At 41.8% G+C, this 13,391-nt stretch overlaps 1 protein-coding gene across 17 annotated transcripts in view; it reads right to left on the reverse strand.

The window, feature by feature from the left end:
* The window catches only part of LOC120407914 (aminopeptidase O (putative)), a 416,076-nt gene that overhangs the window by 335,631 nt on the left and 67,054 nt on the right, over window positions 1–13,391 (reverse strand). For 14 of the 17 annotated variants that reach the window (XM_039544257.1, XM_039544261.1, XM_039544260.1 and 11 more), the window contains exon 1: window positions 12,145–12,209. The exons of the other annotated variants lie outside the window; for them this stretch is intronic. The gene's annotated coding sequence lies outside the window, so the exon portion shown is untranslated. Of the gene's footprint in view, window positions 1–12,144; window positions 12,210–13,391 lie in introns of those variants that run through there. 17 annotated transcript variants of the gene reach the window in all.

Consider the following 13,391-nt stretch of genomic DNA (forward strand, 5'->3'; position numbering starts at 1 on the left):
TATTCCCAACATGCCCATAGAAAAGCAGTAGCAGTCCACTCAGATACAACTCTTGTATGGACGTCCCCTGTCACAACAAAGAGGGGAGAAGCAACAGTGTGAGATGTGTCCAGGGCCCCAGAGTACTTTGATCCAACCTTGGGTACAATATATACTGTGGACAAGTGAGATGAACAGCCACTGAACAGCATAACAAAGATAAAGATATAATCTACCACCAAATTCATACTTTAGTATAGGGAAACAGCTAATTTCCACTGTTTAAGGCAGAATCAAGTTTAAACAACTCTTGGATTTTGCTCATTAAAGAATAGCATATGTGGGGAGATGAGCCACTCACAGATCCAAATGGACTAGACTATTTCTAAAGTTAGTTTACTACAATAATGAAAAGCAGTTTAAATTCTCTTTTGTAAGTCACTGTCAGCAGTTCAGCAGCTGTTTTATACCCAAGCCCTGATTTCCCTAGGGGTGAACAGACTAACCAATGCTCCACATAGGATTTTCAGTTTTTCCTAAATTTAAAAAAAAAATCATGCTAATTTATTAATAATGAAAGTTGACAGACAGACAGATAGGAGTGAAAACCTCTGTTCACTCACAGAACACAATGGCAGTGCAAGATTCCCCACGAAATTGCTTTAACTCTATATAGGAGGGATTCTCTCCGAATGGTTATGAGGGTAGTTTATTATCCAGGCTATTTATTTCCATCAATCCTCGTGGTTCCATTGCCCCTGACAGCGGCCATTGTCTGGCAGCATCTTATGGTATTTGTACCATTCTGGCCCACATATTTGTTTGAATATCCTGTGTCAGTCACCTTCTCCGTCTCACCAACATTCAAAAATTAATTTTCCTCAAGAATGAACTGCAGTGTCGAAGTGTCTTAAAGAAAGCAATGCTTACTTTTTAAAAATAAGAGAGAAAGCAAAGCAGATAAAACTATTAATCTATGTCAAGCCTTGAGTCTGGATTAGGATTGCCAACCCTCCAGAATTGTCCTGGAGTCTCCAGAAATTAAAGATGAATCTTTAATTAAAGATTATGTCATGGGATGAAACCTCCAGGAATATGTCTAACCAAAACCGGTAACCTTATCTAGATAACAGCCTAGCGAAATAGGTTAGACACTGTAGTTACAACATAATGCCTTACATCACTGAATCACATCCTTACCTTTATGAGTTCAGAAATCTGTCAAACTCTCAGGCTTTTGTCTAAGCATTTCTATTTCTTTCCTACAGTGAGAAGAACCCAGCTCCTCTATATCTCCCTCTGGTGTTTAGATGTTAACAACCTTTATTACCTACTGATTCTAATCAAAGAGAAATTTTACAATGAATCTTGAGATAGACATCCCCTCTGCCACTGTACATTCAGTTTTATTCAATACTGAATGGAAATTAGCTTCCCTGAATATACTGTTTTTAATCTCCTGTCAGTTAACATATATCACTTCAAAGGCCCCTTTGAGTTAAGATGGGTGATCATCATCATCATGTTTCCATTATGCCTCTGGCATTTAGGATAGCGACAAAGCTCCTCCACTCTTCTCTGTTTCTAGCAAGTCTTTCAATGGTTCCCTAGCTGTGCCCCATGTTTTTCAGCTCGGCTTCCACAGCTCTTTGCTATGTTGTTTTCAGGCGGCCTCATTTTCATTTGCCTTCAGGTGTCCATCTTATTGCCACTCTGGTGATGGAATCAGTTTCCATCCAAAGCACATCGCCAATCCATCTCCAATGCCTCCTGGCAATGATGGTGCTCATATCCTTTTGGCTTTCAAATAACTATTAAAATAGTTATTTGCATATAAATAGGTCTGTCTCTTCAAAACTGGTTGGCTACCTCAGCCTAAGGAGTCATACACAATGCAGCTCTCATCAAATCAGAACCTTGAAGTTACCACAGTTTGTCAACAATTCTCCAAAATGCCAATCCTATATGATTTAGTGTAGACAATACCCAGTCGAACATAGCTTCTCTACAAAAATTGCTTGACAGGGTGCCAGTTAGTGCCAATTGTGATTCTGATTTTGCAATGAGATATTAGAACTAGTCAAAATTTTCCAACAGAACATTAATTATTAAACAACCGATTGTAAACACCTAGAGGATAACAGGGTGATAAATAATAGCCAGCATAGCTACATGCCAGTCAACCTAATTTCCTTCTTTGACAAGATTACTGGCCTAATGGATAGCGAGTGGGGAAGCAGCAGCCTTGATGTATCTTGATTTTAGTAAGGCTTTTGACACTGTCCCATATGACATTCTCACAAGCAAACTACCAAAATGTGGTATGGATGAAATTATTGATGGGTAAACTACTGATTGATAATTACTCTTTGAGTATGTTTTTTCAATGATTTGCTGTCAATCTGGGCAGATTTATCTACTGGGGTCATATAGGGGTCTGTCCTGGGTCTAGTACTATTCAATATTTTCCTTAGACTTGGATAACAAAGCAGAGAGTATATTTATAAAAGTGGCAGATGACACAAAGCTGTGAGGGGTTGCAAACACTGTGGAGGACAGGATTAGAATTAAAAATGTCCTTGATAAATTGGAGAATTGGTCTGAAATCAACAAAATGAAGTTCAATAATGACAAGTGCAAAGTACTACACTTAGGAAGGAAAAATCCAACGCACAAATACAAAACAGGAATAATTGTCAGAAAGAAGAGCCAGGAGTAGAGCTGGTCTCCGGGCAACCTAATGCATTGGGCTGACTTGAAAGAGGGCTGCCTAATTTGTAACACTGCCTGACTGGCTGGATGAGCCTGCAGACCAGCTCTTAACCCCACTAGCAGCAGTTCAATGGCTACTCAAAAGCATTTGCCCATGATTGCAATAGCTCCTGCTTTGTTCCAAGCCCCGCTCCTGCCTTGTCCCACTCCAGGTAACCCTGCTCCGACCTTTGGCTCTGGCATTTGACTCTGGTTCTGACCCTGGGCTCTGACTCCTGGCTCAAAACTCCGGCTCTGCCTCAAACCCTGGGCTTTGGCCTCTGACTCCTGTTCTGACCACTGCGCATGACCCATGTCCCAGTCACTGACAATAATCAACTAGGCAGTAGTACTGCTGAAAAGGATCTGGGGGTTATAATGAATCATTAATTGAATAGAAGCCAACAATGTGATGCAGTTGCCAAAAAGGCTAGTATCATTGTGAGCTGTATTAACAGGATTGTTGTACATAACACAAAGGGAGGTAACTCTCCTGCTTCACTCGGCACTGGTGAGGCCTCAGGTAGAGTCCTGTGTCCAAATCTTTACCAGGAGAGATTAAGACTGGGACGGGGACTTTTCAGCTTGGAAGAGAGACAGCTAAGAGGGGATATGATTGAGATCTATAAAATCATGACTGGTGCGGAGAAAGTAAATAAGGAAGTGTTATTTACTCCTTCTCATAACACAAGAACTAGTGGTCACCAAATGAAATTAATAGGCAGCAGGTTAAAAACAAACAAAAGGAAATATTTATTCACACAACACATAGTCAATCTGTGGAATGCTTTGCCAGAGGATGTTGTGAAGGCCAAGACTATAACAGGGTTCAAAAAAGAACTAGATAAGTTCATGGAGGATAGGTCCATCAATAGCTATTAGCCAGGATGGGCAGGGATGGTGTCCCTAGCCTCTGTTTGCCAGAAGCTGGGAACAGGCGACAGGAAATGGATCACTTGTTCATTCCCTCTGGGGCACCTGGAATTAGCCATTGTTGGAAGACAGGATACTGGGCTAGATGGACCTTTGGTCTGACCCAGTATTGCCATTCTTGTGTTCTTATGACAAATTTGAGAAAATCTACAGGAGGAAAACAACAATTATGAAAGGTTTAGAAAACCTGATCTATGATGAAAGGTTAAAATAACTGTGCTTGTTTAGTCTTGAGAAAAAAAGATTGAGGGGCGAGGACCTGATAAAACTTCAACTATTTTAAGGGTTGTTACGAAGAGGACAGTGATCAATTGTTCTCTGTGTTCACCAACGATAGGACAAGATGTAATCAGCTTAATCTGTAGCAAGGGAGATTTGTTGGCTACTAGGAAAAACTTTCTAAATTCTGGAATAGGCTTCCAAGGAAGGCTGTGGAATCCCCATCATTGGAGATTTTTAAGAATAATAATAGGAGATATACCTATCTCCTAGAACTGGAAAGGACCTTGAAAGGTCATCATAGTCCAGCCTTTTGCCTTCACTAGCAGGACCAAGTACTGATTTTTACCCCAGATCCCTAAGTGGCCCCCTCAAGAATTGAATTCACAACCCTGGGTTTAGCAGGCCAATGCTCAAACCACTGGGACAAACACTTGTCAGGGATGTTATAGGTATATTTGGTCTTGATTCAGCACAGCGGATGGACTGATCTCTTCCACACATACTTTTTATGATTCTATGATTTTTCTGTTTGAAAATGCTGGGTTTTTTGGAAGTCTAAAGAGAACCATGTTGATCGTAATGAAATTTTATTTAGGAAAAAAACAAAATGAAGCATTCCATTTTTACAGTATTGGAACAGAACATTTTGAATTTTCATTTCAAACTGACTATTTCAAATTTTAAAAACATTTTAAAAGTCAAAGTAGGAATGAAACATTCCAATATTTATCAAAATAGAATGTCCTGCTCAATCAAAAAAATGTTGTAAATTCCATTTTGCTGAAAAAATTGAAACATTGTGTTCCGATTCGGATCAAAAACAAATTACAAACTATATCTGTGAAAACTATTTTTAGAGGGGATTTTGCATGCTATGCACTTCGTTTAGGCAAATCTTTGCTAAATTTGAGGTGTAACAAAGACCTGTCTCTCTATTGCAGAATGATAAGTAGGCAACTTATGTAAATTTACCAATTTCCTGTTCTTCTCTTTCAAAGGTGTAATGTATAGCTCCAATGTAAAACATTTTATTTCCATTTTCATTTTAATTTATTTTTTATCCTGTGATTAAAAAATTATTTTGCTGAACCCACTGCAAAAAAAAAAGGGGGGGAGGGGAATTTTGCAGAAGACATGTTTCTTCAGATAACAGTGTTTGTGGGGACAGTCTTTATCTCTCTCCTTCACACAGTTATAAAAAGTCTTTTTAAACTTTTATTTTCTCATTGTAAAGCCAAATGATGGTGATAATATACTGATCCCAAAAAATTACTTTTCAAATCATATCCTGTAAACTGGTAGTACAGGGTTTGAATTAAGAGGCCTCCTTGCAGCTGAAGTCAATAGGTGCTAAATTTCCAAGAAATATAAAAAGTTATGAAGAAATACATAACTTTAAGTAAATGGAATAAGGAAAATTGGTATAAAGGTTAGGCATGCCTTTCATAAGGGTCTGCCTACCATTTTTTTTAAAAGACAAATGCTAAAGTTATGTAAAAAGAGGAGTTTGATTCCTAGTACAGAATTTAGCTGTCTGCTAAATTTACATAGGGTTTATCAAAAGCCTAATAAAGAAATGCATGCTCTTTTTGTTTGATATTTTAGCTCTAATTTACATTTTAATATGCTGCAATGAAAAAAGTGCAGTGTTCTCTGCGACTCGGGGAAAGTGTGCTGTGTTCAGTGACTCGGGAAAATATGGGAAATTAAATATCAATGGATAAAACCATTCAGAATGACACAGGAAAATGTGATGCCTTTTAATATTCTATGATGTGCGATTCCCCAAGAGATCCTGTGGTTAATACCTTCTGTTTGGTTCAACTAAGAGGGCACAGTTTGTTGCAAGCTCCCAGAACAGGAGATTATGTCATTTGGCCAGTATCAGTCTGTGAAGTGAGAGCTTTACTCTTCTCCCTGCCTTTTTTCCCCCGTTCTTGCGGTTTTAAAAGGTGACTGTCCCTTGCCATATGAAACTAACTCTATAGTTATAGTTTCTCTCTCTGTCACTAATACTTCCTGACCTTTGTGCAACTGTTTAATCAGCTTTATTAAGGGAAAAAAAGTACTAACTGCAAATAAAATATTTTCCTCTAAAAATTCATATTAACATATGTATTGCCACTTCTTTATTCTGCTGTTACTAAGATTTCGTAAATTATTTAATGCCTTTATTTAGCAAAGTATTAACTCCATAAAAATGTTCCTCTCTAAAAATGCATGTAACACTTTATTCTTCTGTCATTCAGACTTTGTACACCTGTTTACTAGACTTTACTTAGAATAACACTAGATGTGTAAAAAGCACATTTGCCTCTAAAAATCAGGAAAAGCATGAAAACTATATTGATTCATTTAAGTCTAATGTACGAAATAATTCCCCCCCCCCAAATGGCGCCAAAAATGCACATGTCCAAAAATGAGACGTTGGGGCAGGACATAAAGAAAAGAGAAGGCATTAAAACCTGTCAAAATGTATATGATAGTAAAGGTATAACTCTTCCTAATGACCACAGTTGGCTGAACCACCATCTGTTCCCAAATGACATTGTGAGGGTTTTTTAATATAGAAGTGCACTCATTCAGTAATGTTTAATCAATCAGAACTGACCTCTCTCGCCCAACAACACAGCTTGTTTTCAATAAATGTTTAACTTACTGATTTCTGAAGAGAATTCTTCATAACACACAAAGCCCAGTTGTGATCTCATTTACACTGGTTTTATAGTGGTGTAACTCCATGTCTTCAATATAGTTATATGCCTGATTTATAAAGATTAGAATAAAAAGCTTGTCTTGTATTTTGAAAATCTTGTGACACTTTGGTCAGTGCATACACCTCTGCAGTAGACTCCAAATGTTTCCTTTGTTATTCCACTTCACCTATCTCAGTGGTCTCCAACCTTTTTACACACAAGATCACTTTTTGATTTAAGTGCAACCCAGGATCTACCCTACCCCTTCCTCGAGGCCCCGCCCTGCTCACTCCATCCCCCCTCTCTCCGTCTCTCTTTCTCCTCTACCCTCACTCACTTTCACCGGTCTGGGACCAAGGGGTTTGCAGTGTGGGAGGGAGCTCCAGGCTGAGCCTGGGGCAGTGTTGGGGTGCAGGAGGGGGTGCAAGCTCTGGGATGGAGTTTGGATGCAGGAGGGAGCTCCAGGTTGTGGCAGAGTGTTGGGATGCAGGAGGAGGTTTGGGGTGCTGGAGGAGGTTCAGGAGGGGGGTTGGGGTGCTGAGCAGGTTTGGGGTGGAGGAGGGGGGTTGGGGTGCTGGCTCCAGGAGGGGGCTCAGGGCTGGGGTGCGGGCTCCTGCCGAGCAGCACTTACCATGAGCAGCTCCCAGTTGGCGGTGCAGCAGGGCTAAGGCACACTCCCTTCCTGCTCCAGCCCCACGCCGCTCCTGGAAGGGGCCAATGTGCCCTGGGGGGAGGGGCATGTGGCTCCGTGCGCTGCTCCTCTCTGCAGGCACCGCCCCTGCAGCTCCCACTGGCTGCAGTTCCCCATTCCTAGTCAATGGGAACTGCTGGGGCTGTGCTTGCAGGCAGGAGCAGTGTGCGGAGACCCCTGTCCCTCCCCTTCCCCAGGGTGGCAGGGGCATGCTGGGTGCTTCCGGGAGTGGCATGGGGCCGGGGCAGGCAGAAAGCCTGCCCTAGCGACAGCCCTGCCACAACCAGAGATCACGATTGACCAGGAGAGTCTCCAGGATCGAACAGTCAATCGCTATCGACCAGTTGATGACCACTGACCTATCTGTTTCTCATTCTCTTGATCAGGATATGTATAGATACTGTCGGAGGAACCACTTAATCCCATAACACTTATAAACTTGGGAGTTCTTTTACTTTAGTATATGCATATGTAAGATATTGTTCAATAACAATCTAAGTGAAACATGAAAAGCCAGATGGATGCACACCCATCATGTCGACAGTTTGGAAGAGAACAGACAAGCATTTTATTTAGTATTACTGCTAATTTTCCTGCCCCTCTTCCTTCCCTCTTTCTATGTTGTCCTAATAAGCTGTGGGAGTTAAAACTGTTGGACGTTAGACACATGGAGAGCTACCTGCAGTATGTCCTTATGTACAGGTGATGAAATCTGGGCTCCACTGAAGTAATGGGAGTTTTGCCATTGACTTCAATGGGGCCGCAATTTCACTCAGAGTTTAGGAGGATACACAGAGTGCTATCAATGAGGTCAAAAGAAGTTACCAGTACTTATCCTAAGCCATAGTACTGGTGTCTGAACTTTTCTGGATAATGCACAGTCTGATTAATCCAGACTGCATCACACTGGTGATAGTGCCTTCAGCTGCTTATTGAAGCATGTTATATTCATGAAGGGGTGGGGGGAGAAGGACAGCTCAGGGGTTTGTGCACTAGCCTGCTAAACCCAGGGTTGTGAGTTTAATCCTTGAGGGGGCCATTTAGGGATCTGGGGCAAAAATCTGTCTGGGGATTGGCCCTGCTTTGAGCAGGGGGTTAGACTAGATGACCTCCTGAGGTCCCTTCCAACCCTGATATTCTATGGTTCACATAAGGTGCATTTGCATTGGCATGGGGGGGAGATTCTCTGAACCTTTTTACTGAGACTCACTGTTTCCCAGAATGTTCCTCCTGAGTTGGTTCTAATCAATTTTGAGGAGGATATTCATGCTTGTCTGGGATCCTTGATATTCATAATTATAAGTCTAACCTTCTTTGTTGTTTAAAGCAAGTAGTGTGACTGCCATACATTATACAAGGCTTTAATCAACCCCTTAGCAAATGGAGACTACCAATCACTTATAAACACATTGAGATCCACCCTTATTTTCAGGAATCTTCTTTTGATACTAGAATGCTGACTGATTACCAGTGTTTCAAATATCCCATTCTGGAGATCAAGACAATGGCTATAAAAAGACCAAACTTTGCAAGTGTATGTGCACTCTGACTATGCCCAAATTAGGCATTCAAAGACTCCCACATGCACTTACCAGTGGAAGTTTGTACATGAAGCCTTTGCACGCACAAACGTGCGCCCACTTTTGAAGATTTTTACCCTCAATTCTACATGCACTTGACACCAATGGCATCCTGCAGAGAATCCAGTCTGATATTTGCGCATTTGGACTTGAGCCTGTGCTTGGCCATGTGGTGAATGATATTCCGTGAGGGTTTTATATCAAGATCAATAGGTAATTTAGGTCATGCTGGTTCTCACAGCAGCTTTTCATACAACTGACCATAGATTGCTGGTCTGGTGACAAAAGGATGTTGCTGATGTGTCTGGAATTGCCCTTCAGTGTGGTTCACATTAAACCTTAGATACCAGTTAGTTGGTGTTAATGAACAATTGTCATCACTATGAAGTGACCAACTGCAGCATTTCTCAGAGATTTCTCTCTCCCTCTCTCACTTTGTTAATTAAATATATATATGAACAGGGATCAGACTTGAGGGGGAAAAGTAGTATCCCAAACAACACCCACCTGAGATGCAAAAATAAGATTGTGCAGTTCTGTATTATATGAGCATGTTTCTTGAGCACTTTGATTAGCAGTGAAATAGCTCATGTTGACATTTAAAATGTCATCACCGGGGTTCATAATTAACTCCTTTGAATGATAGGTCTTGCTACTTGGTAGGACAGTTCACACCTCTCTTGCAATTAATGTTTCAGCCTGGCTGCATACTCAGATAGATATTACTATCTTGGTTTAAATTTGGGGGGTTTTCTCTGCAATCATAAGGCCTAGAGACTTATTTTTGCTCAACAAAAGTTTAGTCGGATACACAATATGCAGTCCCCATGAAAAGTACCAACTTGCTGAGTCACTGTGAACCTTATAGAACCCAGAAATCTTGCTGCTGTGTAGAGACTTGTTATGAAGAGGCTCTCTTTTGCATCATGTTGTTGATTACTGCAGGGATTTGTTTGGAGGTAATGAGTCAGGTTACAAATGTTGGTATTACTTCTCACTACGCCTTTTCAATGGCACAAAAAGCATGTTGGATGTGGTTCAAAAAATTTTTTTTTCTAGTTATGCAACTTGAGTAGGTTCAGCCCTTGTTTATCCGATGACAACCTTACCACAGCAACACTTGCCCTCCTGATGATGAGTTTAGCTTATTATCATTCCATTCCCCTTGGAGTATGGCTTTCAACAGAGCTCCTCTATAATTTGCAGTTTGTTTGGAATGCAGTAGCATATTTTTACTCATGGTCTTGAACTAGTGGAATCATATCACTTCAGTACTTTCTAGACCGTCAATATAAATAATAAAGTGCCAGATTCATCTTAAGGTGGCATTATTGATATTTTAAAAAAAACTGTTAATAGTGTCAACCATGACTATATACAAAATTTCTCCTTTGATAGGGCTGATAGGTGTCTATATACACATATCACCCATTATTTAAGGGACCTGTACTGCTGCAGCTGTGCCGCTGTAAGGTCTCCTGTGTAGCTGCTCTATGGCAGTGAAAGACACACTCCCATGATACAGTGCTGTTCACACCAGCACTTTTGTCGATGAAACTTTTGTCAGTCAGGGGGAGGAGGGGTTCACACTCCTGACTGACAAAAGTGCTAGTGCAGACATAGCCTTAAACTGTTTAATTTCTTACCTTTTCCTTTTTACTGGGTATCAGCAATTTGTGTAGTAATTTGACATCTGATGGCACAGGAGTACCTTCAATAATGGTATTTCGGTAGGTTAGTTTTGCAGTTTATTTGGGGAATGAAGCTTGTTTCAGGTACTGAACCAACTAGTCTCTTAATCGGGCCGGAAGTATTATTCTCTGAGCTACATCTATAAGAGTTGCAGATGCAGCTCTAGTGCATGTGGTGGTTCTCTTAAGTTATACCGTCAACAAGGCAATATTTTTAAGACCCCTCTTTTCAGAACTGTGGCCAATCATTAAGCATTCACCAGATCAACTTATTCTGGCTATGATCAAGAACCATATTCAGCAATCAAATATCAGGCCTTGCAGCTCAAACAAACCAGAGATGGTATTAAAAGTAAGTTAGACGGGTAGCCAACTCAGGCATTACATTTCATGGAGTTCTGCAACTCTGAAAGGTGTTATACTACTCAAAGAAGCCATCTGGCATGAAGAACCCATTCTCTAGGTCCCATCCCCAAAGCACAGGTTCCAGGGAACAGTGGCTGGCCAGAAGACAGATTTCACTCCATTCAGGGGGAGAAGAAGGAAACTAGGACAAAGGAAAGAGGAATGGAAAGAGATTCCAGGCCAACAAACATATGGGAGACCTGCTTTGTTGTTTCCAAAGAAGTAAATCAAAAAATAATTCATTGAACTATACTGGCACCCCAAAAGTGGCTATCTACAAGCCTCTTTCTTCACCCTCATGATTTTTGTCATACATTCTTCCTGTCTCTTCCACTCCCCATCTACTCTTCATATTTCTTTATGATTTCATTTCCATACAGCTGTCTTTACTCAGCTCTACAACTGTTGAGGCTTTTAGCTCTCAAGCTATACTGAAATCATTTCAGATAGCCCTTAAACATGAAAGTTCAAGTCGTCCTTGGAATGGAGCAATGGGGATAAAAGTAACTGAGTGAACCAGCTGTCCAGCTGATGGCAAAGGTTGATCTCTCAGAAAATGTTGCTAGTCCAAAATGCTAGTGACCTGCATGGTTTCCCAGTTTACCTTAAAGACCAGCCAGGAGGAAAAAACAGCGTGTTTTCTATTCAGGTCAAAGTACACCTCTACCTTGATATAACGCTGTCCTTGGGAGCCAAAAAATCTTACCGCGTTATAGGTGAAACCGTGTTATATTGAACTTGCTTTGATCCACCGCAGTGCGCAGCCCCCCCCAGCACTGCTTTACCGCGTTATATCCAAATTCATGTTATATCGGGTGACGTTATATCAAGGTAGCAGTGTAGTTCATCTTAGCTGCCATCTATGTAGGAAAGGAAGCCAAACCTGACACCTGCCTAATCAGTCTTTGCTCCCCCACTTAATCCCTTTCATTGCTTCCACTGCCATTAGGAAAAAACACCCTAAACCCAACCCATCAGTGAATATCATTCCTTTTTTCCATACTATATGATTCTGAATTTCCCTGCCTGTCCTAGTGAATGAATGTCAGCTCCCACATCTTGAAGATGAAAGGTGTGTGCAGCACAGACGATGGCTCCCATTCAGCATTTAAACATATGCTTAATTAGATCCATATTCAGCAAAGCACTTAAATATGTTCTTAATTTTAAGAAAGACAAGGTAGAGGAGGTAATACCTTTTATTGAACCAACTTCTGCTGGTGCAAGTTACAAGCTTTCGAGCTTTCACTCTTCTTCAGGTCTAGAGAAAGAAATCAGCATGTTTCAGATAAATTTTATTTAATGTAGTGTACTTTTCTAGTGAAGTAAGAGTGGCTACATTTGTTTTCTGTTTAGATTGCACAATTTTCAGTTTGGGGCTAAAAACTGCCAAGATCCAGCAGGATCCATGTGCCAGACTTGGGATTTTGCAGTGGTCATGTGCAGTATCTAGATTTTTTTGGTGTAGTAGAAGCATCTCCACTTGTTCTCTATTAATGCCATTAAAGTTAAAGGTGATAGCCAAAAACAATTATGAATGTGGCTGGATTCAAGTGCCAAAACTGGCTTTCTGATCTTACGCAACAGAATTTAGGGGGGGTGGGGCAAAAATTTGGTTGGAACCAGATGCTGAATTGGGGGTCTTGTGACACATGCTCTGGTTCTGGGTTTTTTTTGTTTTTTTTTTGTATTTTTGGGGGGGTGCAGTTAGTTCTCTATAATGATATAATTGGCAGCTCAGGGCCAAGTAATGGAAGGATGCAGAAGAGTCCCTCCCCCCTCCCAAAAACGGTGCTTCAAACTATGCTACCAAGTGCATTTGAACTGCCTTTCCTACTTTACTGGTGGTTTTCTGTAGGGGGAAGATGAAGTAACAACCTATCACATACCCCGTCGCCCCTATAAAAGGGTTTCAGCTTGAATATACTAACCAATTGTTTTCCCACAGATCCAGCCATGCATATGTCTGTGTGCTGGGGAAGGTGAGTGGGTTTTAGTTTATCTCCAATATATTTAACCCACTCTCTCTCGGGGCTCCTGGGCCCTGAGCAGGGACTCGGAGCTTTGAGGAGCGCAGAGCAGAGCAAAGGCCCGGGGACAGGAAGGAGGTGGAGATGTTGTGGGGGGAGTGGATGACGCGGGAGGTGACACGGGCCCAGCACAGGGGGGAGCTGGGGCACGTGTCGGGGATAAAGAGGGAAGAAGGGAAGCGAGATGGGCGGGGCTGAGAAGAGGGAGGGCCCTGGGGCAGAGGGCGACGAGGAAGCAGCCCGGGTTTGGGGGTGGAGGGGGCGGGGCCGAGAGAAGGATGTGGGGAAGGGGTGACGGGGAAGCAGCCCGGGTTTGGGGGCGGATCCCGGGGGCCGGCTGCTCCCCGCCCCGCCTGCCGATAGGTCCGGGCCGGGACACTCCCTCTCCCCGCGGCTGGTGAAGTTCCCGGGCA

Source organism: Mauremys reevesii, linkage group 6 (genome assembly GCF_016161935.1).
Source record: "Mauremys reevesii isolate NIE-2019 linkage group 6, ASM1616193v1, whole genome shotgun sequence".
Classification (NCBI taxonomy): domain Eukaryota; kingdom Metazoa; phylum Chordata; order Testudines; family Geoemydidae; genus Mauremys; species Mauremys reevesii.